General features: G+C 42.0%; 1 pseudogene; it reads left to right on the forward strand.

Annotated features, from left to right (window-relative positions):
* The first annotated feature begins 615 nt into the window (after positions 1–615).
* On the forward strand, positions 616–21,962 carry LOC130435329 (sodium- and chloride-dependent GABA transporter 2-like; annotated as a pseudogene).
* Positions 21,963–27,877: the final 5,915 nt, after the last annotated feature.

Raw genomic sequence — 27,877 nt, forward strand, 5'->3', positions numbered from 1 at the left:
CAAACCGACAGTCTTCTGGTCACGAGTCTGACTCTCTGAACATTAGACCACGATTGCCCCTAAACAGCTTGTAAATAAAGAAAAATGAGAATGATAATTTATGATATTATTGATTGCCATTGGAGAGTGCCATCGGAATTACAGGACAAGATCAACATATTTGGTTAAGGTTTTTGTTATAGAAACAGTTAACGTTTAATACAGGTAAAAGGTGACAGCTTAGAAAATTGTATTGAAGTAAAAATGTGTTAATTTTGTGAAACAGTGAATCGAAAACAGCAGCTAGGAATCGATTCTTTCGATTCCCAAACCAGGAATTGGAATCAGAATCGACAAAATCAGGATCGAACTACATTGCATAACAAAAGTTAAAGAATGTTTTTTCAACAATTTTTAAACGGGAGACTTCTGTATTACATGTTAAACGTTATAAATTTTGTTCCTATGTTAAAGAGTAGGACCTGTTAGCGAATCAATGTTTTTCTAAAGTGGAGCCTGTAGGTTTTACATATTAATTATTAAACCAACGTTTTGACTTGTCACTTTAGACTTCATATTGCAAATGTATTCAGTTGATTGTTTTTTCGAGCCATTCTAACCTGCAGTACATTTCAACCTGACCAATCTCATCTAGTACATTTCAAAGGTCATATACTTTGTGGATCATAAACTATAATTTCAACTGAGAAAAACAGTCAATGAATAGATTACTGCATTTATGTCAACTTAAGCAGTATGTCCTTCAGCGGTGTGCTATTACAGAAGTCTGGACATCACTTGAGCCGGGTGAGAGTTATGAGCAGGACAGATGGACAGATAGAGGACAGAGGGTACTGGGGGAGTAAAGCAGAATTTCTTCTGGCTGTGGCAGGTAATGTGGTCGGTCTGGGTAATGTGTGGAGGTTCCCATACCTCTGCTACAAATACGGAGGAGGTACGAGACCACCGGCAGTCTTAAACATCTCAGACTTTTGCTATGTGGTATTTGTAGTGTAATGAAATGTTGTCCTAAGGTGCGTTCCTGATACCCTACCTGGTGTTTGTGGTGACCTGTGGGGTTCCACTGTTCCTGCTGGAGGGTTAGGTCATCGCCTCTTTCCTCTGGCTGAGGGTGAGTCACAAAGGAACAAATGTCTTTTTTAAAGAATTGTAACAACTCTCTTGCACGCAGAGCACTTTAATGACATTCCTTATGCACGTTGAAGATGACACAATACATTTACATTTATGCATCTTTATCCAAAGTGACTTACATTGTATTATCCTATACATTTATATATAGGTTTGTGTAATCCCCTGAGATCAAACCCACAATCTTGCGTTTTTAAAAAAATGCTCTTACCACTGAGCTACAGGAAAGCTATAGAACGTTGTTTTTTTCAGGATATTGTCTCTGTTTGATTCATTTAGTTAAGTGACAAGAATATTAACACATTTAGAAAAAGACTGATGGAGAATGTAGGAATACATTTAGTTTAATATGTAACCAGAAGGATATAGAGAAAACTCAAAGTGCAGTGTAATGTTTCATGAATGAGACTTTCCTTCTAGTCAGTGTGTTTTGTGTTTGGTCAGGTATTGGCTATGCAGGACAGATGATTCTGCTGTACAGCTGCATGTATTACATCTGTCATGGTTCCACTACCATGTCATGTTCTTTATTCCTGTCTCGAGTGGAGCCATGGCATTGCCTGATGGTTCTATGTGGGAAAAGACATAGTTCTTTCTCGTGTCTCGTCTTTGGCCCCGCCCCTCTCTCTCCTCGTCAGCTTTCTCCGAGTGCTTAATCCCCAGCACCTGTTTCTTGTGATTATCCTTTGTCTGTTTCCCCTATATATACCTCTCATGTTTCATTGTCTTGTGCTGATTCGTTGTATGTACTTGTGTACCTGTTCCTGTTTGGTCTGTGTATGCTGGTATCTCTTGTTGGTCTCTTACCTGTTCTCCAAAGTTCCTGTTTTCCATGCTGTGTTAGTAAGTCTAGTTTAGTTAGTGTGTTTATATCAAGTGTTTGTTTTTGTAGTTATAGTCAGTCAGTGTTCTTGTATTTGTTAATTTACCCTGTCCTGTTTTCCCCATCGTGGGTTTTTGTTTTGCCTGTTTTGTAGAGTTCAGTGTTTAATAAATCTGTTAACCCCTTAATTCCCCGCCTCTGCCTGCAATTGAGTCCTACCTCCTCATATCCTTGACAACATCATCATTCTGGCCTGGGCACTTCTCTACCTCATCTTCTCCTTCAGCCCTGAACTCCCATGGGCCAGCTGTGACAACACCTGGAACACAGGTGAACATTTCACCTGCACATAAATCAAAATATAAAAGAGTTCAAACCTGTTGAATACAAACACACACAGAGTTTGTATCTCTGTTTTAGATGACTGTGTAGATGGTGCTGCAAGAAATCTGACCCTCAACCGCACAACACCAATGAATTCAACTTCTCCAGCTACTGAGTTCTGGGAGTAAATACATCAAAAGAGAACATTTACACTTCTTATATCAAAAAGCAAAAATAATAAATAGTAGTAAAAAGAGTATTAGCCGATGTATTTCTCATGACATTATACAGACGCAGAGTGCTGTTTCTCTCTGGAGGGATCGAGCAGATGGGTCACATTAACTGGGAGATTCTTTTGTGTCTCATTGCAATGTGGGTGACATGTTATTTCTGTATCTGGAAAGGAGTCAAATCTACAGGAAAGGTGTGTACGATCAAGTTGAATAAATGCACTTATGGCACTTTTCCATTGCGTGGTACAACGTGTTACAGCAAGACTTGCTTTTTGTTGGCTCGGTTTGCTTCTCCACTGCACAGTTTAGTACCGCTTCAAAGTGGGTGGGAATATAGACTTATCGTCATAGTTGCACCGCCTCTACTGTTGTGGCTTCGTCGTTTAAGAGACACTAACAGATGCACAACACAGGAGCAATGAGGCTTGCGAGAAGAGAATTGTCATCACAAGGCTGCAGTTGTGCCCGAGTCTGCTATTTACCCTGTTACCTTGTTTTTAACTGTTGAACTGGACTGTTGCCTGTTGTTAGTTAAAATTATTTAAAATTATTTGAGCTTGTTTATTTAATTATTCGTTGACTGATTGCTAAGTTGTTAGCGTTTAACTCCATTGGTTTTGAAGTCACAAAACGTTTTGCCGTTAGCAGCTCGTTACGGCTTGACATTATAATTTTGCACTTAAAAGCACCGAGCTAGTTGATCACGGTTTGATCCGTGACCAATTCAAGTCATTCAGGCTTTGTTTTGCTAATCGAGAAGGTGGCTTCCAGCCTTATTCTATTTGTGCTAATCTCAACACATACGTAAGTGGTGCCTCTTACGGTAAGCGTCAGCCATCGTGTTCAGCCTCCTCGTGTGAAGACTGACAAGAGCAAAGACCTGCAACTCTTCCTGCAACTTCACTATATCTCTTCACAGCTTCATTGAAGAGTTCGATGGGCTGCTGTCATCATTCCTGGAGGATAGCGGCCCTCTTGTAGTTTTTGGGGACTTCAACATCCACCTGAAGAAACCCTATGCTTCTGACTTCCACACCCTTAACCCCTCGTCACAGCCTGTGCTCACAGATCAGGAAACCAGCTGGATCTCATCTACATCCGTAACTGCACCACAGACAACATTCAAGTCACACCTCCTCACATTTCTGACCACTTCTTCATCACTTTCAACTTGCTTCAACTTGCTCAGTGAGACCCTATCTCACTGAGCATGCGGCACAACTTCTTGTCCAGGCCCTGGGCATCTCAAGGTTGGACTATTGCTATGTTCTCTTTGCTGGTCTTCCTGCAAAGGCTATCAAACCACTCTCTTCCAACAGCCTAAATGGGCTCATGTGACACCCCTTTTCATCTCTCTCCACTGGCTACCGGTTGAAGCCTGTATCAGATTCAAGTCACTAATACTTGCCTACAGGACTATCACTGGATCTGCACTGGCTTACTTTCACACCCTCCTACACTCCTACACCCCATCAAGAACCCTGCGTTCAGCAAACCAGAGGCGTCTTGTATTGCCTTCCCATAAAGGCAGTAAATCGCTCTCCCGTTCCTTCTCATTCACAACTCCTTCATGGTGAAACAATCTTCCTAACTCAGTCCGGTCAACCACATCTTTCACAACATTCATAAATCTTCTTGAAACCCATTTCTTCTGTGAATACTTGACAGACGAAAAAAACTCACTAACCCTTTCTCTCGACAGGTATTGGTCTAGCTTTTGTTGAAACCAGTAACTTTGTATTGGCATCTACTGTATTATTGCTCCTGTATGACATATCGCTTATTGCTCCTAAACTCTTTGTAAGTCGCTTTGGATAAAAGTGTCTGCTAAATGACTAAATGTAAATGAGTCAAACGGATGAAGTGGTCTTCTTGATTCAAGGAATGTGGATGGGTTTCACTGCAAGATGAAAAAGTTTGTTTCAAAAGAAGCTGATGCCAGCAAAAGTTTATGAGCTCATACCACAAAGAGCAGATGGGTTCAAGGAGCTAAACTTGCATTTAGAAATGTGTTTAGGCTCAATCACTATATCACTGTCATTAAGCATATTATGAACTGATGATATTACGTATTACAATTTTATTGTTTTGTCACAAATCCAATGATGCTGGTAGGGATGTTTCTCTCTGACCAATCAGTGATCTGTGTGTTTAACTCAGTCGGCACTAAAAAAGTATCAGTTACTAGACAGTGGAAAAGCGTCATTGTAGTATGAATATGCACAAATCATTCCGTTTTATTGTGTTAACTTATTGTGTAAAAAATATGATGACACAATATGCAATATTTTTTTGACAGAAAACATTATACAGTAAAAAAACTTTTTTGAGGGCACATGCATCTGATCCCATGAAATATGAGCATTTCTTGAATTGTACCTGTAGGTAGTATATTTTACAGCCACATTTCTTCACGCGATGTTGCTGGTGTTACTGATTCGTGGGTTGACTCTTCCTGGAGCCTTACAGGGGATCGTGTTTTACCTTTACCCTGAACCTTCCCGTCTCTCTGACCCACAGGTGCTTCATCATCTACACTCTTCCTCCATTAAACCTTATGAACACTTTTAAATGCAAATCACATTGGCTAGAATCAACTAGAACAATAGAAAGAGTCCAATTGTCAAATGTCTAATTTAGTTGACGTATTTGATTTTTACAAGCATTAGAAAGGAACACAACTTTTAAAAATAAAACTAGCATTGGTGCATTGAAATTAGGATGTTGTGTTTGTAGGTTTGGATGGAGGCTGGAGCTCAGATCTTTTTCTCCAACAGTCTGTCTGTTGGCTCTCTCACTGTATTAGGCAGCTACAATAAATACGACAACAACTGTTACAGGTTAGTTAGGGTGCAGTTGAAGGAACAATAATGATGGAACAAATTAATGGCTGTTTGTTGTGTTGTATGATCCTGCAGATGTCTTCAATAGAGAAGAGCATTCCTTAAACATGTATAGTGTCAGACAAGCATGTTGTTGTGTGTTTGTATTTAATCTGTGTTTGGTCTACCAGAGACAGTTTGTGGCTGTGTCTACTGAACAGTGGTACCAGTTTAGTGGCTGGTTTTGCTGTGTTTTCTGTCTTTGGTTTCATGGCCCATCAGCAGGGTGCCCCTATTGAAGAGGTGGCCGAATCAGGTAATGCACAGTATAACAATGTGGATATAGCAGTTTAAGACATTAGAAATATCACTGCAACAAAATATATATACTGTATACACTGTATACACTGAAACAGTGAAAGCCTCTATTTTCAAACATTCTTTTTCAGGTCCAGGTCTAGCTTTCATAGCTTATCCCCAGGCTGTGGCTATGATGCCTCTTCCTCAGTTGTGGGCTGTTTGCTTCTTCATCATGATTATTTTGCTGGGTCTAGATACACAGGTGACATCTTGTACACAAACAGTACAAACATAAAGGTGCAGGTGTGATGAGCTGACTCTAATTATCGGTGGAAATATAACATTTTGTACAGACACAATGATACCTCCAAAGACTATCCAAATTCAAACCATGGAACAACTCTGAGATAAATTATCTCTTTCATAAGAAACAATTTACCTTTAAGGAGAAGGACTTTACTGGTCTCAATATTATAAAACAGGACATTAAAAATGAAATCCCCAAGGCTAAAAAGTATTTTGCAATTATGAACACAAGTTATTCAGCTGATCGGGCTTCAATTAAACAGACTACTTATGTATCAGACCTTTGCTACAAATTTGAATAATTGTTATGTCTGCTTTGATACTTATCATTTCTTTTAGCAGAGTGTGAGAGCCTCACGGATTTTATGCCTCTTCAAGAGATGGATTATGAGCCTCTTAACTAACCAGGATGTCTGGTTCCAGCTCATTAAGTGCACACCCAATAAGGCTCCTGGGCCAAATCTTCATTCTCTCTTCCCTCTATCAATCCTTACCTCAAAAATAACGGTTACATGGCACTATCCTGACTTAGACTGAGAAATTTATTCAAGAAGTTTATTATGAGCTGAAAACAATTAGGCTTACTAGACACATTTTATGTCAGAGCGGGATCCGAGCCAGATTTGGTTTACAGTTGAGCGTAATGAGCGACTGAGCGAAATATTAACAGTAGGTTGAAAAAGAGCAGTTATGTTTCAGTCCAACATTCTGTGACATTACAGCCAATATTTTTAGTGACTAAAGAGTAACTGTATAATAACTGATAAAGTATATTTGACTTTAATTACTTTGTCTCCGTGAGCATACAGTAAGTGAAATAAGTATTTGATTTTATGGTGGGTTTATTTTAACTGATAGAGACAGAATATAAAAAATCAGGGGAAAAAAGGTTATATAAAGGTTGTAAAATGATTTGCATATTATTATTTGATCCCCCACCAACTAGCAAGAATTCTAGCTCCACAGATTGGTTATGTGCCTATGGACCTTTGATTAGTCCTGTCACTTTAAGACAGTACTTCTAAATCAGCTTGTTATGTATATAAAAGATGCCTGCCAACAGAATCTGTATCTTCCATTCAGCCTCTCCACCACCATGGTCCAGACCAAATAGGTTTTAAAGGATGTCAGGGACAAGATTGTAGACCTGCACAAACCTTGAATAGGCTACATACAGAAGCTTGGTGAGTAGGAGACTGTTGGTGCGATTATTTGGAAATAGAAGAAATACAACATAACTATCAAATGCCCTTGTTCTGGAGCTCCCTGCAAGATTTCCCCAAATGGAGTAAAGATGATCATGAGAATGGTTAAAGATCAGCCCAGAACTACACGGAAGAAGCTTGTTCATGATTTCAAGACAGTTGGGACCACAGTAAGCAAGCAAACCATTGGTAACACGCTATGATACAATAGAATGAAATCCTGAAGCACCCGCAAGGTCCTCATGCCCAAGGCATGTCTGGCTCATCTGAATTTTGACAATGAACATCAAAATGATTCAGAAAAGGCTTTGGAGAAAGTGCTGGGACTGCTGTGACACCAAAATTGACTCCTGTGTTTGGAAGGAGAGGAATGTTGACCATGACCCCAAGATCATTATCCCTACAGAGAAGCACAGTGTTGAAACATTCTGCTTCAGGGCTTTTTATCTCTGCTGTGGGCACAGGATGACCTCAACACATTGAGGGGCTGAGGGACGGGACAGTGTACCATAAAATCTTGGACGAGAACCTCCCCTCAACTAGATCACTGAAGATTGGTTGTGCATTTTCCATTAACATGACAAAGACCAAAAACATAACACCAAGACAATCAAAGAGTGCAAACAAAGTACAAAGTTATGTTTTGCTCGGGGATCAAATACTTATTTCACTGTATGAAATGCAAATCAATTTATAACCTTTATATTGTCATGAAATGCGCAGTGAGACACGGACAAAGAACCCAAGTACAGACAGCGGGTAAGGTTAAGAAGACTTGAATAATAAAATAACAAAACAAAGACCCACGTGGGGATAACTTAACAAAAAAGGGAGTAGGAAAAAAGACAGGACTAAGACTAAAACTAACTATACTTAAGACTAGAATTGACAAACTACAAATAACTAGGCACAAAAACTCACTACTCGGGAAACAAGAGACACAAGTTCAATATAAAGGGAACTAAATCAAGAGGGGACAGGTTCAGGGGATACACTAATTAATTAACACCAACTGGGAAACAAAAGGGCAGCAACAATAAAGAGACCTGGAGAGAGCAGAAGGCAAGTCTAAAGGTTCAAAATGTCTCTCCCCACATAAAACAAGCGATCCTATCTGATCATGACATATACCAAAAAAATCCCAGATTTTTTATATTCTGTCTCTATCAGTTAAAATAAACCCACCATAAAAATGATAGACCCTTCTTTTCTTTGTAAGCAGACAAACTTACAAAATTAGCAGGGGATCAAATACTTATTTCCCTCACTGTATAGCTGGCATAGTGCAACATTCAAAATAAATGCACAAAATATGAAATGGACTATGAACACTTTAAGTATAACTGGGGTTAATAAAGAAACAGTCTCTAAAGAAAAATAGTCTAAAACAAGATGACATGTGTTCTTAAAAAGTCAAACCTCAGTCGTTACAGCATTTTAGAATGTACCTTTAGAAACTTAGTAGCTGCGTCTTCGAAGGCTGCATGCGTCCTCAGGAGATCCCATTGGGCACAAAGGTTTATTAATTTTTAATTTCAGAAAAGCAACTGTTACATTGGGTAAGTGACACAATGTCTTCTTAAGAGAAAAACATTTAAATGTTATAATGCTATGTATTATTCAGGCTCATGCGATGTACATGGGACAATAATCCAGCAGCAAAAAACTACATAACGAAGAGGGCCGAGAGAGCGAATCTGAGATCGAGCGAATGCAGCGAAATTTTCAGAAAGGCACTCTCCGCTCCGCGAGAAATATAATATGGTTGGTTAAAAATTATAATGCGTAAAATAGACTGACAAAGTTCATCTTATGTATGTTTGTCGATGGATACACATTTAATACCTACAAAAAAAATCAAATAATATAGACAAATTTAAGCTTCACAATGAGGATGGCCACCTTACGTTCCTCACGGCTGCAGTCCCGCTTCTGTTGAGACAGAGCGGCAGCTGCACTCGCGGTGTTCGCTAAAGGTTTTTCCCCTGTGTACACTTTTATAGGGACATTTCACGAGTTCACTCTTACATATAATAGATATAAAGGATTTACTTACTGCGTCAGTTGAGTGAGGTTTGCGGGAATAAAGTGGGGTGAAAGTTAGTGAATTGACGTTTTAACTGGAGGACTTTAGTGTGAAGCTGATAGGGCTTTGGTGGGCTTTTTAATATGGAACTGACAGGTTCAAAAATATATCTTTTAAAAGCGTCTGTAGGCCATCGGCCCTAGAAAAGTTGTCTCCCTGGCAGGATGTTTCTCTGTTGGAATTCATTAATGCAGCAATAGAACCAGTGGCTGATCTCACGTATGTCCTCTCAGGAGAAAAATGTCACTGTGCCATCAGTAAAGCCTGTGTTTGAACTTCTTGAAGACACAAAGGCCACCATCTTGGATCCAAGGTGTACCATGGAGGATGCAAAGGTCTTGGATGATGTGACGGAAAAGCTCCTGCAAGAACTACTAGACATGAATTGAGATGAAGTAAAAGAACAAAATGCCATTGGTGAGAGCTGTGTTAAAGCTGCAGGGGGAAATGAAGAATCTTAATCTTCGGCAACCAAAAAGAGCTGTGTGACCTTCTCCAGAAAAGAATAACCCAATTTACAGGTTACCAGACTCAAGCATTGGTTCCAAATAGAGTGCATGCTGTATAACTGCTTCCTTAACCTCACAAAGGAATAAGCTATAAATCTGATTTTTTTTTATAGGGTGGGATTCACTAACTATATGTTATTTTAAGGTACACACTAGAAATGTTTATAACCAATCTTAACAAATCTGTGACATACAGAAAACATAAATAAATACTTTTCATCTATTGCATCCTTTTTATCTTTCAAACCCTTTCATAGACACATAAAAGATCTTCCATGTTTGAAGATAACAATGCCCAGGATAATGATGTAAAAAGTTCATTGACCACACTACAGAAATCAATGTCCATGTAAGCTCAGGTCCAAGAACATAAATCCTAAATCTTCCCAGTGTCAACCGTAGTGTTGATACAAAATCACATATGTGGTATAATTCAGTTTCAGGATCCGCAGCATTAAGCCACATGGACTCTCAATTCACTTCATAACTTTTCAGACAAAAGTCCATACAGGCATGTGCGACAGAAAGACAAATCCCACAGAATGTGAAGTCCTTCTACAAAAAATAACCACATTAAGAAAATAACTATTCATACACCAACCAGTCAACATAAGAAAATAAACAATGCTTACTTCCGATTGAGCATCAAACTCTCAGTTTCCCAATCAGGACTAGTGCTTGTCTGGTTTCGTAAGGCATGCTTACTCCTCCATTACAAATCTACTACTTCTACTCTCTACACCCATTTTATACCTGAGAGTATTACTCCTTGTTGCCCCCTCAAGGTGTGTAGTATAATTACAATACAAAAAAAACATGTTAACAGGTTTGACTGTTACAGCTGATGGAGAGCAGACCAAGTTCCTCCAGGAGGAAGCACTTGATGCATCATGTGATCCTTTGATGTGGTTGGATAATAACCATAGAAGATTTCCCCTAAAAATCAAGTTAGCACAAACATTTTTCTTCTGGCTGTCTGTCCATTTAAGAGGTCACCCCAGGAAAAAACTTAATTTAGTGTCTCCAGTTTGACCACTTTACACTAGTGTTCATAGAGACGCTCAGTGGATGAAATCTGATCTACTATTCATATGTTTCAGATCACTCAAGAAGGTTTCTCCAGCGATAAAACACAATATAAGCAGATGGATACTGGACACTATTTGAATCTTACATATGAATATGGATATGAATCTTGTGGCACACCATCACCCATAGATGTGAGGGTACACTCAACTTGGGTTATGGCGGCCTATAAGGCTTTAGGGTCAGGGGCGTCTCTTCAGGCTGGTCTTTGCCACTTACTTTTGTCAGGTTTTATCATTTGGGTCTGAGCGCTTCTCTCAGAGTGTCAAGTACTTTTGCCTTAGTTGTGTTTATACACAGGCGGGCATTTGGAAGCATGGCGGAACTAGCATATTGTTCCCCAAGGACATTTCTACTGATGTCTCCAAAATTCTCCTTTCCACCCGGAGTACTACCTGTCCACTTGACCCGATCCCTTCCCAGCTCTTACAGGCTATCTCATCATTGATATCTCATTTAAACAAGCCCTGGTATCAGCTTTACTCAAGAAATCAACAATCGACCCCTCAGTGGTCAGCAACTAAAGACCTCATCTAACTCCTGCCTTTCAACACTACCGGTGTGACTCTCATCTCAAAGGCAGATCCTTCAAGCTATCCTGAAGAGGCATGACAAGAGGGACACCAGGAGAGGATAGTGTTATTAACCCAATCAACGTGAGGACTGTGCTGTAACAGCCACGGATACCCGAGGACATTAATATTATTGGGGGATTCGAGTATGTACAGCACGATGTTCTAATGTGGATTCCCATCTGTGATGTTGTCATTAAGATCCTCTAAGAACCGGGCTCTAGGTGCAGAGGCGTTCCATGTGCAAGCAGCGCTGAACATCTTGAACAGAATGGCATAGTCCGTGATGGATGCACGACCCTGCGTTAGACGGGACAGTTTGGTGGCCGGCTCTTCGCCGCGAACCGAACGACCAAACAGCCTCTCCATCTCCTTCCAGAATAGACGCACAGCAAGGGGACTGGGCCTCCCTCACCGACATTCCCCATTCCCGAGGTTGACCGGCCAGCAGAGTGAGGACGAAGCTCACCTTAGAAACTTCCGAAGTGTAACGGCGGGGTTGGAGATTGATTCGGTTTAGCTAGGTTCAGTAGATGTCGGTTGACTGCGAGGACAACTGGTGTAAATCCCAGTGTACTGCAGTATCTACCGACGAAGGAGGAGTGAACCCATCCGGGGTCAAGAGGTAGAGACAACACCGGAGGAGCAACCAGTTTAACGGCGGCTCGAACCTCGGAGATCCTAAGCACGGATGAGCTGGCGTATCAGAGGTACCCGGAACCTGAACTGCGGCGGGGGGAGAGGAAGGAGAGTCCCAGTATGTGAAGGAGATGAAGGCAGGTAGGTCTTTTTTCAGTAGGCACTGGGTTGAGTGTGGTGTCCGTCTATCCGGTGAGATGACAAAAAAATGACAAAAACAGACGGGAGGGCGGAAATAATAAGGCAGTACAGTTACTGAGACTGAACCGAGGCTTAACCAATGTTTTAGGAGAAAGGGAACCCAGGATCACAGGACAGAACACTCACACGACAAGACTAGAAAATAATTAGATTATATATAGATTATATTACCAAGATTATATGTAGATTTTCCAAAAAGAACACAAGACTAGGCTAGGAGCCAGAGAACGGCACTGTGACTTACGTCAACGATCGCACAAGGGAAAAGTGAGAAGTGGTGGTGGTTTTAAAGGGGTGAGTGTGATTGACACCAGGTGCTACTCGTGAGGCTAACAATGGAATAATGGTGGCAGCAGGTGGAAACACTAAGACGTAGACAGCGAACCCGTGGAGCCATGGCACAATCACCATGTGTCCGTACACTCGCACACAAGACAAAAACAAACAAGGGTGGGCTTACCCCGGAACCCAAGAGAAACTCTGAAAAAAACAGATTAAATTACTCACACTTAAGGAGGGGCCAATAAGGGCAAATTAAACATAAAATGTAAAAAAATATATATATATAATTGTTAGTAACAACTTCTTAATTATTCATTTTTACACATTTTATAAACATGTTGAGAGTTTAAAAATACTCATTTCTCTCCATGTTTCAGTTATGATTATTGTTAATTAATTGGTACTTCCTTATAATGAGTAATCGTTCGCAAGTAGTGCTCATTGAGGATATTTATATTAGGAATTATCGAATACCTAATAAGGATCTAGCATTCAGGGTTCATACACATTTTTACCAATTACATTCCATGACTTTTCCATCACTTAAAGGTAAATTTTCATGACTTAATAAACAGTTGTTCTGAGGCACTCACAAGGCCTCTGTGGCCTACTTCAAAATTCAAAAATGATGTTAAATTTGCCCTGAAAAAGGCCACAGAGGCTGAAACATGGTGGTATGTTTTCAATGGATAGCCGAGTTTAAATAAAGGCTTTTTAAACTTATATTCCTTGTGAGTGCCTCAGAACTACTGTTTATTTGGGACACATTTTGGATCTCCAAGATGAAGAGCACCAGAGGAACACACCTCTCAACACCCAAGCAGCCCTTCCTTGTAACTCGTTTGTGGATTCATGACTTAATGTTCCATAAAACGTCTGTGTATACATGTGAAATAAGAATTAAAATCTTGAATAAAATAAATGAACAAACAATGCGGTTTAATAAAAAATAAATATTTATTTAAATAATGCTGACACAGTAACACAATAAAAATAAATAATGTCAAACCCTGACAACTCCTTAGACATTTATTAACATAAATCCATAGGAGGCTATTAACATAAATCAATGGGAGACAACAACAATGTAAAACCGAAAGAAAAAAAAAATATATAATAAATAAAAGTGTCCAGCAAAATTGTCATTAACTTTAACTGAAGGAAATTTAACTTCACTGGATAACGTCTTGGTTACGTCTGTAACCTCAGTTCCTTGATGGAGGGAACAAGACGTTGTGTTGAGAACGACAGATGGGGTTTGCCCTTGAGAACCTATCAACTCTGACTACTATAGAAAAAATGAAATTTGCATGCCGGGCTCCGCCCCCGGATATCCGGTATAAAACGAAGCCGGCGTGCATCATTTATAACCTCTTGTTCTGAAGAGCCTGAGAGCCTCTCACAACTGCAACAGAAACGATACGGGTTTGTGGCATAAGGGACACAACGTCTCGTTCCCTCCATCGGGGAACTGAGGTTACAGACGTAACCAAGACGTTCCCTTTCTGTCGGTCTCTAGACGTTGTGTCGAGAACGACAGATGGGGTTAACTATGGAAAACGCCACAAACGCTGTATCGTGTCACAATCTCAGCGAAGCGACGGTAACAAGCCTGGGCGTGTCACTCGAAGCTTACGTGAAAACTTGTAACCTTCCAGTGTGGTGGTCGGGGGGTTCCAGAGCTTTCCGGAGAAAGATGGGAACAGCCCTGACCGGTAACCTATCACGGACGGGGCCTTAGCTCTCTACAGGCGAGAGGCCGTCCGGACGGTTTACACCGGGAAAGCGCAACTCTTAATCAGAGAAGCGCTGCAGAGGCCACCTCCTGCCCGTGGGGAGGAATACGGTGGGAGAAGTATGGTCTCGTCCTAGGAGGAGAACGCATGGAACGTGCGGACTGGTAGTAAACCGCGAGGTGGAGGTCCACCTGGGGAAGCTCATGGGTTACCAAGTGTGGGAACAAGTGTCATGAGGGTATGGCAGACGGAACAGCCCTCGGTGGGGGTGTAACTGTGTCTGATAGCAGAGGTCCGGTTAGAACTATGTGAGATAGGTCATGATATGTCCCGGCCTAAGGGGGAAGGCTGCTCTGCTCAGCCAACCCCCAGGGGGTGCTAGCTTAGTGATGGAAGGAATGCCTGTTCTTAACCAGGTCTGGGTAAGAAGGAAGGCGGGTGATGTACCAATTTTCTTAGCCATGGGAATGGGTAAGAAGAAAAGGAGGCAGATAGCACACTGACCCAACCTCAGTGAGGGTGGGAAGGTGCTTTCGCAGGCATACGCCCTCCCGGATGCCAATCCTACATGTCGCCACGTAGGACGTGGGCTGATACCGGGTTTACGCGAAGGTTGTAAAACCTTGCGAGGTGGTGGGCGTAGCCCAACCCGCAGCTCTACAAATGTCTGCCAGAGACGCGCCTCTGGCCAGTGCCCATGAGGTGGCTATACCCCGAGTGGAGTGAGCCGTAACCGCCAATGGACATGGCAGACTCTGTGATCGGTACGCCGTGGTGACGGCATCCACGACCCAATGCGCTAATCTCTGTTTGGAGACAGCCTTCCCCTTCTGCTGTCCTCCGAAACAGACAAAGAGCTGATCAGAACTGCGGAAGCTCTGCGTGCGGTCTAAGTAGAGGCGCAGTGCGCGTACTGGAACCAACACAGACCGGGTTGGGTCTTCCTCCCCGATGGGGAGCGCCTGCAAGTTCACCACTTGGTCCCGAAAGGGAGTAGTGGGAACCTTGGGCACGTATCCGGGCCTGGGTCTCAGGCGAACGTGAGAGTAGCCAGGGCCGAAATGAAGGCAGTCCGGGGACACAGAGAATGCATGGAGATCCCCTATCCTCTTGAAGGATGCGAGCGCCATAAGAAGAACCGTCTTACTCGAGAGGTGAGGAAGATCGGAAGCTTCCAGGGGCTCAAAGGGGGGCTCGGATAGGCCCCTCAGGACCACATTAAGGTCCCAAGAGGGTATGGAGCGGAGACGAGGCGGGATGCGTCTTCTCGCGCCCCTTAGAAACCTAGTGACCAGGTCGTGCTTCCCTAGAGACCTTCCGTCCACTGAGTCGTGATGCGAGGCAATAGCGGCGACATACACTTTCAGTGTGGAAGGGGAGATGTTGGTCTCCAGCCTGTGTTGTAAAAAGGACAGCACGATCCCGACCAAGCATCTCTGTGGGTCTTCTCCTTTGGAGAGACACCAGGATGAGAAGAGGCGCCATTTATAGGCGTATAACCGCCTAGTCGATGGCGCCCTGGCCTGTATGATGGTTTCAGCCACAGCGGGGTGTGACCTACTCAGGATCTCCTCGTCCCGTCCAGAGACCAGACATGGAGGTTCCAGAGGTCTGGTCTGGGATGCCAGAACGTGCCCATCCCCTGAGAAAGCAGGTCCTCTGTCAGGGGAATGGGCCAGGGGGGAGTTGTTGTCAAGAGCATCAGCTCCGAGAACCAAGTGCGGTTGGGCCAGTAGGGTGCAACCAGTAACACCTGTTGCTCCTCTTCCCGGACCTTGCACAGAGTCTGTGCAAGGAGGCTCACTGGGGGGAAGGCGTACTTCCGCTTGTCTTGTGGCCAGCTGTGCGCCAGGGCATCCATGCCGAGGGGGGCCTCGGTCAGGGCGTACCAAAGCGGACAATGGGTGGTGTCGCGGGAGGCAAAGAGGGCTATCTGTGCCTGACCGAACCGCACCCAAATAAGCTGGACAGCACGAGGGTGGAGTCACCACTCTCCGCAGGGTGTGTACTGGTGAGAGAGCACGTCGGCTGTCTCGTTCAATACGCCTGGGATGTAGGTGGCCCGCAGGGAACGGATCACCTGCTGACTCCACAGGAGGAGGCGTCGGGCAAGTTGTGATAGATGTTCGAGAGCGCACGCCACCCTGGCGATTGATGTACGCTACGGCTGTGGTACTGTCCAGGCGAACCAGTACGTGCTGACCTTGCACTAGAGGCCGGAGCCTTCTCAGTGCAAGCAGTACAGTCCACAACTCTAGGCAAGTGATGTGCCAGCGCAGCCGGGGGCCCGTCCAGCGCCCCGCTACTGCGTGCCCATTGCACACTGCACCCCACCCTTGCAGCGAAGCGTCAGTTGTCACCACGACGTGCCTCGTAGCTAGTCCGAGGGGAACTCCCGCTCGGAGAAAGGTCATGGAAGACCAAGGGGTTAGGGTGCGTCGGCAAACAGGAGTTACCACCCTACGCCTGCTGCCAGTGTGCCATGCCGTCCTCGGAACTCGACTCTGTAGCCAGTGTTGAAGCGGTCTCATGTGCATCAATCCGAGGGGTGTTATAGCCGCGGAAGATGCCATGTGTCCCAGGAGCCTCTGAAAGTGTTTCAGGGGGACCGCTGACTGCTTGAAAAGATCCAGGCAGTCCAACACTGACTGGCCGCGCGCTGCGGACAGCTGGGCCATCATGGTGACAGAGTTGAGTTCCATACCGAGAAAGAGGATACTCTGCGCTGGGGAGAGTTTGCTCTTTTCTCGGTTGACCTGAAGACCCAATCGATCTAGGTGCCGGAGCACCATGTCCCTCTGAGTACACAACAGATCTCGCGAGTGTGCCAAGATAAGCCAGTCGTCGAGATAGTTGAGTATTCGCACACCTCTCTCCCGGAGAGGAGAGAGGGCGGCCTCCACGATCTTCGTGAAGACTCGTGGAGACAGGGACAGACCGAAGGGGAGGACTCTGTACTGATATGCCCGACCCTCGAAAGCGAACCGTAGGAACGGCCGGTGTCGAGGAAGAATCGAGACATGAAAGTAAGCGTCCTTCAGGTCGATTGCCACAAACCAATCCTGACACCTGATAGATGTCAGGATGCGCCTCTGGGTTAGCATCTTGAAAGCCAGCTTGTGGAGGTGCCTGTTCAGGGTACGTAAGTCCAGAATGGGGCGCAACCCTCCGTCTTTCTTCTGAACGATGAAGACCGGGCTGTAGAACCCGCTGAACATCTCGGCTTGTGGGACGGGCTCGATTGCCTGTTTCGCCAGGAGGGTGGAGACCTCTGCCCGAAGCATGGAAGCGTCTCTGCCTCTGAGAGAGGGGGAGATGATGCCCCGAAACTTGGGAGGGGCCCTGGCGAACTGGATCGAGTAGCCGAGACGGACCGTCCGCATTAGCCACCGAGACAGTGTTGGCAACTTCAGCCAAGCTCACAGGGACTGTGACAGGGGGACCAAGGGGACGGCCTGTTTCATCATTCCCACGGAGGGTGGTTCGTAGGCGGGTGGAGCCAACCGGGTGTCGCCGGAGATTCCCCGGAGGGATGGTTGGCTCCGCCTTTTTGCCTGCCTGGCAGGACAACGGCACGCACTGTCGGAACGAGAGTGGTGACAGCTGTCGTATGTATGCGGCCTCACACCTCGCCAGGAGGTCCTGGCCTTTGCCTTCAGAGTCCTCTTCCGGGGTGCAGCCTGGGGGTGCACCTTAACCGGTGTCGGGTTCGAAGAGGCCCAGGGCTGTCGGGGAGCAGGCGCTGCGCGGGAAGTCGAGGGCCGGGGGCCGTCTATTCACGGCGCGGAAGAATGTGGCTTATCGCCTCCGTCTGCTCCTTCACCGCCGAGAACTGCTGAGCGAAGCTCTCGACGGTGTCACCGAACAGCCCACCCTGCGAGATGGGTGCGTCGAGAAAGCGTACTTTGTCGGTGTCACTCATACTCGCAAGGTTCAGCCAGAGGTGTCTCTCCTGGACCACCAGAGTGGACATCGTCCGACCCATGGCCCGCGCCGTCACTTTAGTCGCCCTTAGAGCGAGGTCAGTGGAGGCGCGGAGATCCTGCATGACACCCGGGTCGGCCCTACCCTCATGGAGCTCTCTCAACGCCTTCGCCTGGTGAACCTGTAGGATGGCCATGGCGTGGAGAGAGGAGGCAGCCTGGCCCGCAGCACTGTAAGCCTTCGCTATAAGGGAAGCAGAAGTCTTACAGGCTTTGGACGGGAGACGAGGTCGGGTCCTCCAGGTGGCAGCCGTCTGCGGGCATAGGTGCACTGAGATGGCACGCTCCACCTGGGGGACTTCGACATAGCCTCTGGCTGCCCCACCATCGAGGGAGGTGAGGGAGGCGGAGCTGGTCTGCGAGGAGCGAGACACAACGTCGAGAGACCGACAGAAAGGGAACCATTTTTAACAAGTTAACATCTGTATTTTAATTCTCCATTCCCCAAAAACAATCAACAGAGTTTATTTTTTTCATTTCTGCAAGCTTCTCGCAATCTGTTTTCCAATTTTCTGCAGAGATGCTTTCTTTTCTTTTGCAGTTCGGCGGAAACTGTTGGATTTGGTCATAAAGGTGAGATTGCTTGAAGATTCCGTCTTTTCAGCATTTTCATCTGCTGATTTCTCAAGAGCACAAATGTCTGCTTCCATTCTAGCCCCCTCCTTTTCAAATCCTCTAGATCATCTGTGAGGGCCTTCCTCTTCAAGTCAACAGCCTGCTGTTCTTTATTTTTCTTCTGCTCTTCCAAGTAGCCATGGTATTTCTGCCTGGCTCCTGCAGCTGAAAGAAGCAGCTTTTTTGTGATCTCTACCTTCGTTATGCCCCCTACAGATCTGACATGGTCAACAATGAGCCTCTGAGCCACCAGGGACCTCTCCCTCTTACATCCCCATTTACATGTTTAGCTCCTACAAGTATGTGCAGCATTCTTCTCATTTGACTTGCGCACAGTTCTTTACATTCAGCCATACGTCTCGGGTCAAGGCACTGCATGCTTCTCACTAATGTGTGATGGACTGGAGCCTTTTTCAGCAACTTCTCATGGAGTGCAATCAAGAGTTTCTTGCAGTCCATCCTAATCTCTAGTCTCTGCCTTTCAGAAATGTTTTTGGAAGACTTGAGTTGGTTGAGAGTGACTTGTGCTGCAAATCCAATATCAACCTGAGAACTATCCTTGTGCAGACTGCTGTCCAGAAAAGGGACCTGGAGGAGCTTTAGTGTGGATGTGGCCTCTTGCAAGTGCTTTTCTTTCAGAAATCGTCCCATGAGGCCAGGAAAAAAAAGTTTTTTTTAAAAATGTGGGGTTTTATTATGCAGTTTGATTTAATTTGCAAATTTACAATCACATGAAATGTTCTAAATGATCTTTTGAGCTAAACACTTTCATTTTGTAAACATTTAAATATCAATTAATTTATTGGACTTCAAGAAGGAACATTACAATAACTGTGTAACACTAGACAAATGAAATAGTCTAAACAAATTTTTTTTTACATTACTTTTAAATAATCATATATATATGATATATATATATATATATATATATATATATATATATATATATATATATATATATTTTTTTTTTTTTTTTTTTTATCTCTATGACAGAGTATTTAAAGTCATTTCTGCTGTTATAAGGGAAAAAGCGACAAAAAAATTAACACTTTGCCAGTAGGTGTCGCTCAAGTAAAAAAAAAAACTTCTCTAGAATTTGCGTTTAATTTATTCCATTGTCGCGTGTCTCGTATTTCGAAACAAAACAACGCGCTATTCTTCTTAACCTACTTAAACGTATGCAATATCTTTCTCTAGATAAGTTGTAAAATGAAAAAAATGACAGAAAAAAATTAATTTAATAGATTTGCGTGCATTTCAAATTACTGCAATGTGTACAATAAAACATTAGCAAATCACACAATCCATGTTTATCCTTACTTTTAATCAGTTTGTACATGTCATCAGAAAGGAAAGGCAGCATGGGCTGGTCTGACTGATACATGGTGAGGAAGGGGTCGATTTCTCTCGCAATGCTGTTAAATATCTCCACTTTCACTGGAAATAGAGGATCAGCACATCGCATCTTCACCTCATCAAACCAAAAAGGTTTTTTTTTACATGTGGCCAGAGCAGCAATCCTCCTTCTGACACATTCACATTTTCAATCCACCGATGCTTGCAAAACTTGAGCATGGGAGTGTCACATCCGGTTGCTGCCACAAAATCTTTGTGACGAGCAGGGCAATCATGAAACAGCCAATACAGGCTAGAGAGTCCGTGTTCGACTTCCCATCCAGCGGATTTACATCCATGTCTGAATGCATTGTGTAGTATGTGCAACCCGCACAAACCTATGTTGATTAGTGACTTTCCCACATCATTCTGCACTTGCTTCTGGAGAGTTCGGGCTGTCCATTGAGATTTGGACAAGATTCTTGATTCCGATCTCAGAAAGCAAGTTTTTGATTTTTCAACGATATCTTGAGCTGATGAATGGCCTATAAACTCTGAGCCGATGTATTTAGTCTTCACCTCGGACCCATCACATAGCCTGACATGCATGTCTAACTGTTTAGCCTGTAAATAGTGATTCAGGCTTTCATCAAAAAACATGACATATACTCGTTGCTTTGATACACTAGCCAAAGTCAGTTTCTTAAAATAAGGAGCCAGTCCAAAATTACACATATATGAGCACTTGCGTTCACCTCATGTAAATGACATGACAAAGACTCGACCCAACTACATATTCTTGTTGTGCTGGAAATACCTCACTCCTTTAGTGTCACTGGTATGTCTGTCTGACTCTGTTTGGGCTTCCTAAAAGTCAATATTTATTATTGAGTATATCTGTTACCTGAAGCATATCTCCTGTCACGTGCCTGAACAGTTTCTCATTTTCATTTGTATAACCTCAGGTGTCTTTAGTCTGTTCTCTGGTGCAGTACCAGCCCTTGACATTTAACCGCTGGTATGTGTACCCAAGGCTGGGCGTATGCATTAGGCTGGTTACTGGCCCTGTCTTCTATTCTGCTTGTACCTGGATGGGCACTTGGCCGTCTGTTTACTGGGAAATGGAATCTGAGACAGGTGAAGCTAATTTACATCATTAACCAATTAGATTTTAGTCTCTAGGCTCACTACTAGTAAACTATTTTTCTGTGTATCTTAGCGTTGGCGTCAGCTCTGTAGTCCTGACAGGAACCTCCCTCTCACCTCTAAGCAACGCACTGAAATGCAGCAAATGATGCCCAACACAGAGATGGAAGATTTGGATCTTGTGATATATAATTTACCAGCAATAGAATCAGGACCCAAAGTGAACTTTCTTTCTGGCCATGCATCAACCAAAATAATAAATCTCCCAGTGAAGATCTTTTGAGATCTAATTGTTCTTATTTAGGAGCTCTTTTTATCCATAAAAAACAGACAAAAGCCTGCCAGCAGAGTTTCCAGACATTTCCAAAACAATTATGAAAAAACCTGCTTCACAATTAAAAAAACGGTAAATATACAGAGCCAATTTTACATTCAAAAGTGGTTAAATTACAGTATATTACTGTTGATAATTGCTAATATAACAAAATACGTTAAAAAGCAACTTTTAAGTAATTTTAATGAAGCTTCTCTGTCAATCTATACAGTAATTTACGTTTATTTATTTTTTAAAATGTATAATAATTAAGAAACTATAAGAACCACTGTACACTGTAAATCTGTACACTTACCAGTTATTATACAGATATATATTATTAAAATACACCAAGAGTAGTGACATTTAAATGTAATGCTAATAAAACATTTAATAATGTAAATTAAAAGTAAATACCAGTTATTTTAATCTATAATGAAACTCTCCGGTCCCAGCCCCACAATTATTCTGTGTTAAATTCTTTACATGTAAAATAAAAACACAATATTAAGAAACTACTTTATTTTGTATCTTCAATGAAAAAGAAAAAGACACTTTGGGGACATGCAATTTTTTGTATTTTTTTTTATGTTCATTTGACAGTAGGAATACAAGCGGAGTAGATCAGATTCAGAACATGAAAAATAGCTCTGTACATGCAGGGTATTCAGTAATTACACATCTAGACATTATTTGAGCAATTTGAGTAATACAGATTACTTATGCTGCCTATAGGTGACTTGGATTGTCAGAGTTTTGGTCCCACTGTCATTACATGCCTAACAAAAATCCTGAAGTTATCTGCTGAAGAAAGAAAAACATGCTGTAAAAAGATTCAAGTAGGGAAGGAAGGAGTCGGGAATCGGAAGACATTTGAAAACATTTAATAAAGTAATATAACAGCCGGCGGCCCCTCACGGACGACCGCCGGCGAACAACAACACAGTAAAACATAAATACATATACAAACACTTCGGGCCCGGACTTCTCTCTTCGACGGTCCGGTCGCTCGTTCTTTTATATGCTCCCAATCTCCTATGTGATTCAAGCCCGGTGTGTGCACAGCTGTCGCTCATTCAAAATTACTCACCGGACTCGAACCACGGTCTCGCCCCGTCCACAGGATAAAAATAAAATTGGACGAGGAAATCTACAAGACATCTAGACAAAAGGTTAGTACAACCAACATGGCAAGGCAACAAAGCAAAATCAAAACAGCACAGGACAGCAAACACAAAGGCATTTAATATGGGAACTAACAAGGAATAATAACACTAGGCAGGTGAGGTGAATCAAACACTGGCGGGAAGCTAAATAGGAAACAAGGGGGCGGGGACAAAGACAAGACCGGAGAGATAGCATTGCATGCTAAAACAAACAATGCCATGTCTCTTTCCACACTAGGATGGAGATGTGGAGATGGTGGTCTAGTGGGTTAAACCACTGAACTGGTAAATCAAAAGGTTGCTGGTTCGATCCCAGCAGCCACCACCAGTGTGTCCTTGAGCAAGACACTTTACTCCATGTTGCTCCAGGGGGATTGTCCCTGTAATAAGTGCACTGTAAATCGCTTTGGATAAAAGCGTCTGCCAAATAACTAAATGTAAATGTAAATGTACACTAAACACTTCAAACTGTCTTGACCCTGCCACAAGACTACAAAAGCATGACAAGGTAAGGAAGGATCAGGACAATAAACAGTCACATTTTTTCCATAACTGGATTGTCATGGTCATCTGCTGTAGATTATCAAAGCAGTAGATCCACAGAACCTGAAAATAAAATATTTCAAGCAAGTTGTATTACATTTACACACACAAAGCACAACAGACAGACATACAAAACATCAACAAGAAAATGAAGCTATGGAGTATTGCTATGAAATTATAACAAAATGTATAGGAAAAACATTACTATTTTTACCTTCAGATGTAATAATTGTCTATCTGGATCAAAAAATACATTTCTAAAACCAAAAACGTTCATGAAAAAAACGTTAACATTCCTCCTAAGTAGTGTTGTCACGGTACCATAAACATATTTAACGATACTATACCGTATGAAATATCACGATACCCAGTAGTAATGCGATGCGGTGACATGTTCACAATTAAACTCTACAAAGAATTCAAAATTCCTTTATACAGATATCTAAATGAAACATGTTGTATTTAGTTAACTGTATTATACTGCACACTCCAATATTTGTAGTACAAGCTGTAGTAATTGGATACGTTTTAGCAAATACTTTATACTCTAATATTTACCGTGTTTAAAACGCTAGTGTTACCGTGGTAACGACTAAATATATATATTTTTTAACATTGGAACTTATTCAATAAATGTGCTATAAAGGAAAATGTTAGGCTTATTTTAAATGTGTCTAATACGGCCAGTAGTTGGCAGCAATTTTTTTGTGTCAGTGAATCATTTAACCAACTCCTTCAAAGCAGCTGATTCATTCAAGAACAAAGCAAGTGTCTTGATGAATCACTCGCTGAATTATTATCTCGTCCGAGTCTTTCAAAACAGTGATTCATTTAGGAGAGAAACACCACAAAAAGCCAGATGAAAGTGTTCAAATGAATGTAAATGCGCATATCAAACATTAGTTCTTTTTTTTAAGACTCATCAATACGGTGGAATATGTCTAAAAAAATGCTTTATTTGCTTTTCTGTTTTGAAAACAATACAAATTATCTGAAGTTGCACGGACCATTATTACGCAAAGATAAATCAGTTCCAAAAGTCCCAGTTGTAGAAATCCAAGTGTAAAATAAAGCGTTTGCATTTTTGCAACAATTTATTAATGTGATTTTGCTATTCTGTGCATTTTGTTTTGCCAGGCGGAACATTTCTCGTCATTTAGGTCTATTTAGTTGGTAACGTTTGGATACAGTAGACCAAACATAATAAATTGGCCTTAATTTAAATCTTATTCATTTACTGCATTATCTTCCGGGCTTCACAACTATATATTATCCTGGATGTAGTCAAAACTGGATATTACAATCTCTCAGGGATATGGCAGAAGAACCCAGATGCAGAGAGCCAAGGTGCAAACAAAAAAACTTTATTAATCAAAAACCCATGATGGAGAAGAAACTACATTAAAACAAGACTCAAAACAAATACTTCTCACAACAGAGAAGATGAAAAGGGGTGACATATGTCACAAGGGGGCAAAATAGACAAAGCCCAAAAAAATACAAAGTTAAATCCAGAAAAACACTTGACATGGTAAGGCAAGACTGGAACAGGGTAATTGCAGGGACTGGGAACGAAACATTAACAATCAACGAGGGAATATAACACAGGGCAGTTGAGGGGAATGAAACACTAATGGGAGGATAACAGGGAAACAAGGGGGCGGGACCAGGGCAGGTGACAGGAGAATACGTTGCGCAAAGTCACAACAAAGACCACATGTTTCCACACAGAACACAAAAAGCACAAAAGAGATGGGGTCCGTTCTTCTACATCCAAGATCAAATGAAACATCAGAGATGACCTAATCCAACTGATAATTGTAAAAGACCACCCACTGGCCCAACAACGCAATCCAATGGTGTGGTTTAAGGGATCTCGTGTTCTGCTTCTCAGCGATTTCTACATGAAGTTATTTAAGAACTGTTACAATATAGTTCAATTTATATGATTCTGTGGTTAAGACCGATCTGACTCCAATTTCAATATATTATAAAATAACTTATTTGTCATTTCAAGTGTATCTGTTGATTATAGTTAACTTATCTATAATTCTCCATACTTTAATATTCATTATGAATAGTTATTCTTTCGATTGGGACCTGCAGTCGCTCAGAGTCTCACGCCGGCCGGGCTCATGGATCTCACGGACACAAAACGGTCAGTTCTGATATAGTCAGAGGTTGCCGGGCAAACTAATATGATTAAGTTTGGCCGTGATATGCTTGCTCATAAACATAACAATAGTTATTTTAGTCACGATCATGCAACTTGCTAGGCCAGATGATAGGTGGAAATGTGTAACATGTGAGCTTTAGTAACGGCCCATTTATAATATAAAATCTAGTATAAACTAGGCCTACCTATCCTGACACATCGATTTCGCGGTAATAGAACAGGTTCCTTTCAATCTACTTGTAATAACAGACTTTGAAGAATTCAGATAATATCAACAATAAAACAATTTATTATACCAGGCAGGCACAACATTAATTAAAATCATAGAATGCATATACAAGGAAATTCCTAATTTACTATGCAAAGATTATCAACATAGTATGAGAATAAAAATAAAACCAAAAAGTTTATCATACCTGGTAAAATTGAGACAAACAGTTGCAGTGAGGGAAGTTCTGGTTACAGATGCTTCCAAATTGAGATGCACAGCTGCAATGTGGGAAGTTCTGGTTACAGAAGCTTTCCCGAGTCTTTTGCCATTGTACTTTATATACCCAGATGTAACAAAGCCAATGGTCACTAAGAAACTTGGTTTGTTTGTTTTCTCGTCACTGAAGAGAACATCAAATGAGATCTCAATCTACATGTAAACAGGCTTCACTGAGAAAGTCACACCTCTTTGAGAAGTGCAGGTTATGGGTTAGAGTTAAAAAGTTTTAATATACTCTCTGTTAGGTTCGAAAGAACTAGACCTTTTTACTCATCGCACCATGACCTTTAAAACAATACCAAACATGAATCATCAAACTTCATACTATGACAATAAATGATATACACAGAATTAAGCGTAAGCATTTTCCTAGTGATCAGGGCCTGAAGAGATGAAGGGGAGAGGTGTGATAAGAAGAGGGGGTTCAATTCCTGGGCATCAACAACCCCTGAGGGGAGGGCAGGATATCATTCCTCAGGATCTAGCAACAAATGGGGTTTGATTGTCTTGTGTCCCAGCATCACAAACAACCTTAATTCTTAGGACTTTTCCAGTTGCCTTACAAAATGATCTGGATAATAAGGTTCTTCGAACGCACCTGTTGTGTACGATTAGTATATCTGGATTAAATTGTCTGGGATCATTGCACGCTTACGCACTGTTTGGAAAGGCATCATATTTCGATAGAAGAGCTATTGATAAGCAGCGCTGCTATTGGGTGGTTATTACGTCAAAAGATGCGGTTACGTCCATGTTTTTTTTTTACAGCTGCTTGAAGATTATGACATTTTAAAACCTTATTTAAATGTCAGGAACACTTAAAATGAGCCACAGACAACTTTTCACAGAGATATTTACAACATTTTAAAGCAGTTGTAAACTGAAGCTGTATATTTCGATAAATTAAATAAAGTGTTTTATATCCATAAGTGTTCACTGTGTAGGATACAGAGGAAGGTGTCTGAGGACAGTCCATTTCAATAAATTAAATGGGATAAACTCAGTGGCAGTTGCAGGAATCCACATCATCTGAAAGGCTTTTACATCTGCTGAGTAAGCATGGAAATGTGGTAAAAAGATGAGGAGAACATGATATTGTTGTGCAATTTTGTTTCTTTTAATGTTTTTTGACTTAATGATTTCTTTCCACAAAAGGCACAAGGGGCATCCGTGTATACACTTTTTAAAGTCTTTAAAGATCGAATATACGCAAATTCAAATTCAAAAGCAAAAACGTCAATACATTGACCTTGACAATATAAAGAACACAAACCTAAAACTGGAGATAAGTTTTAAGAATATTGCAGATATCTAAGAAACTATTTTTATATTGTTTTCTGACTTAACATCCTTGACTCTTATTGCAGGTAAAAGATGACACTGATACCTGCCTATTATCTATGGAGTTTAATAATTAAATGCATGTGGGCCGAAGCATGTTTGTGTTTTTTTTTATTTAAGAAAAATAAAGAAATGGTATTCCAAAAGTTATTCCAAGCTCAGTGTAAGTGTAGTGGTTTAGAGATCATCATCAGGCTGCTTCTTCATCACAGGTCCCCTCTCTTTTCAGATGATGTGTGGTGTAGCTCTTGATCCTTTTCTGACCAGAGCTACAGTGTAACAGGTTTGGGTCAGGGAATGGTGTCTTCAAACAGTCCCATCATAAATGTGACTGAAGATTGTTGACTTATGCAGTTTCAGGTAATTTTGCTTCAGTGCTGGTGACACTGTAGGTGACACAAACCTTCTTAGAGATTTCATCAGTCAGCTTCCTTACTAATTCAATTGCTTTTTGCTTAATAATATTACTACTATTAAAATGAATAATACTTGCAAATATTACATTTACACATTT

The sequence above is a fragment of the Triplophysa dalaica genome, chromosome 14, assembly GCF_015846415.1.
Source record: "Triplophysa dalaica isolate WHDGS20190420 chromosome 14, ASM1584641v1, whole genome shotgun sequence".
NCBI lineage: Eukaryota > Metazoa > Chordata > Actinopteri > Cypriniformes > Nemacheilidae > Triplophysa > Triplophysa dalaica.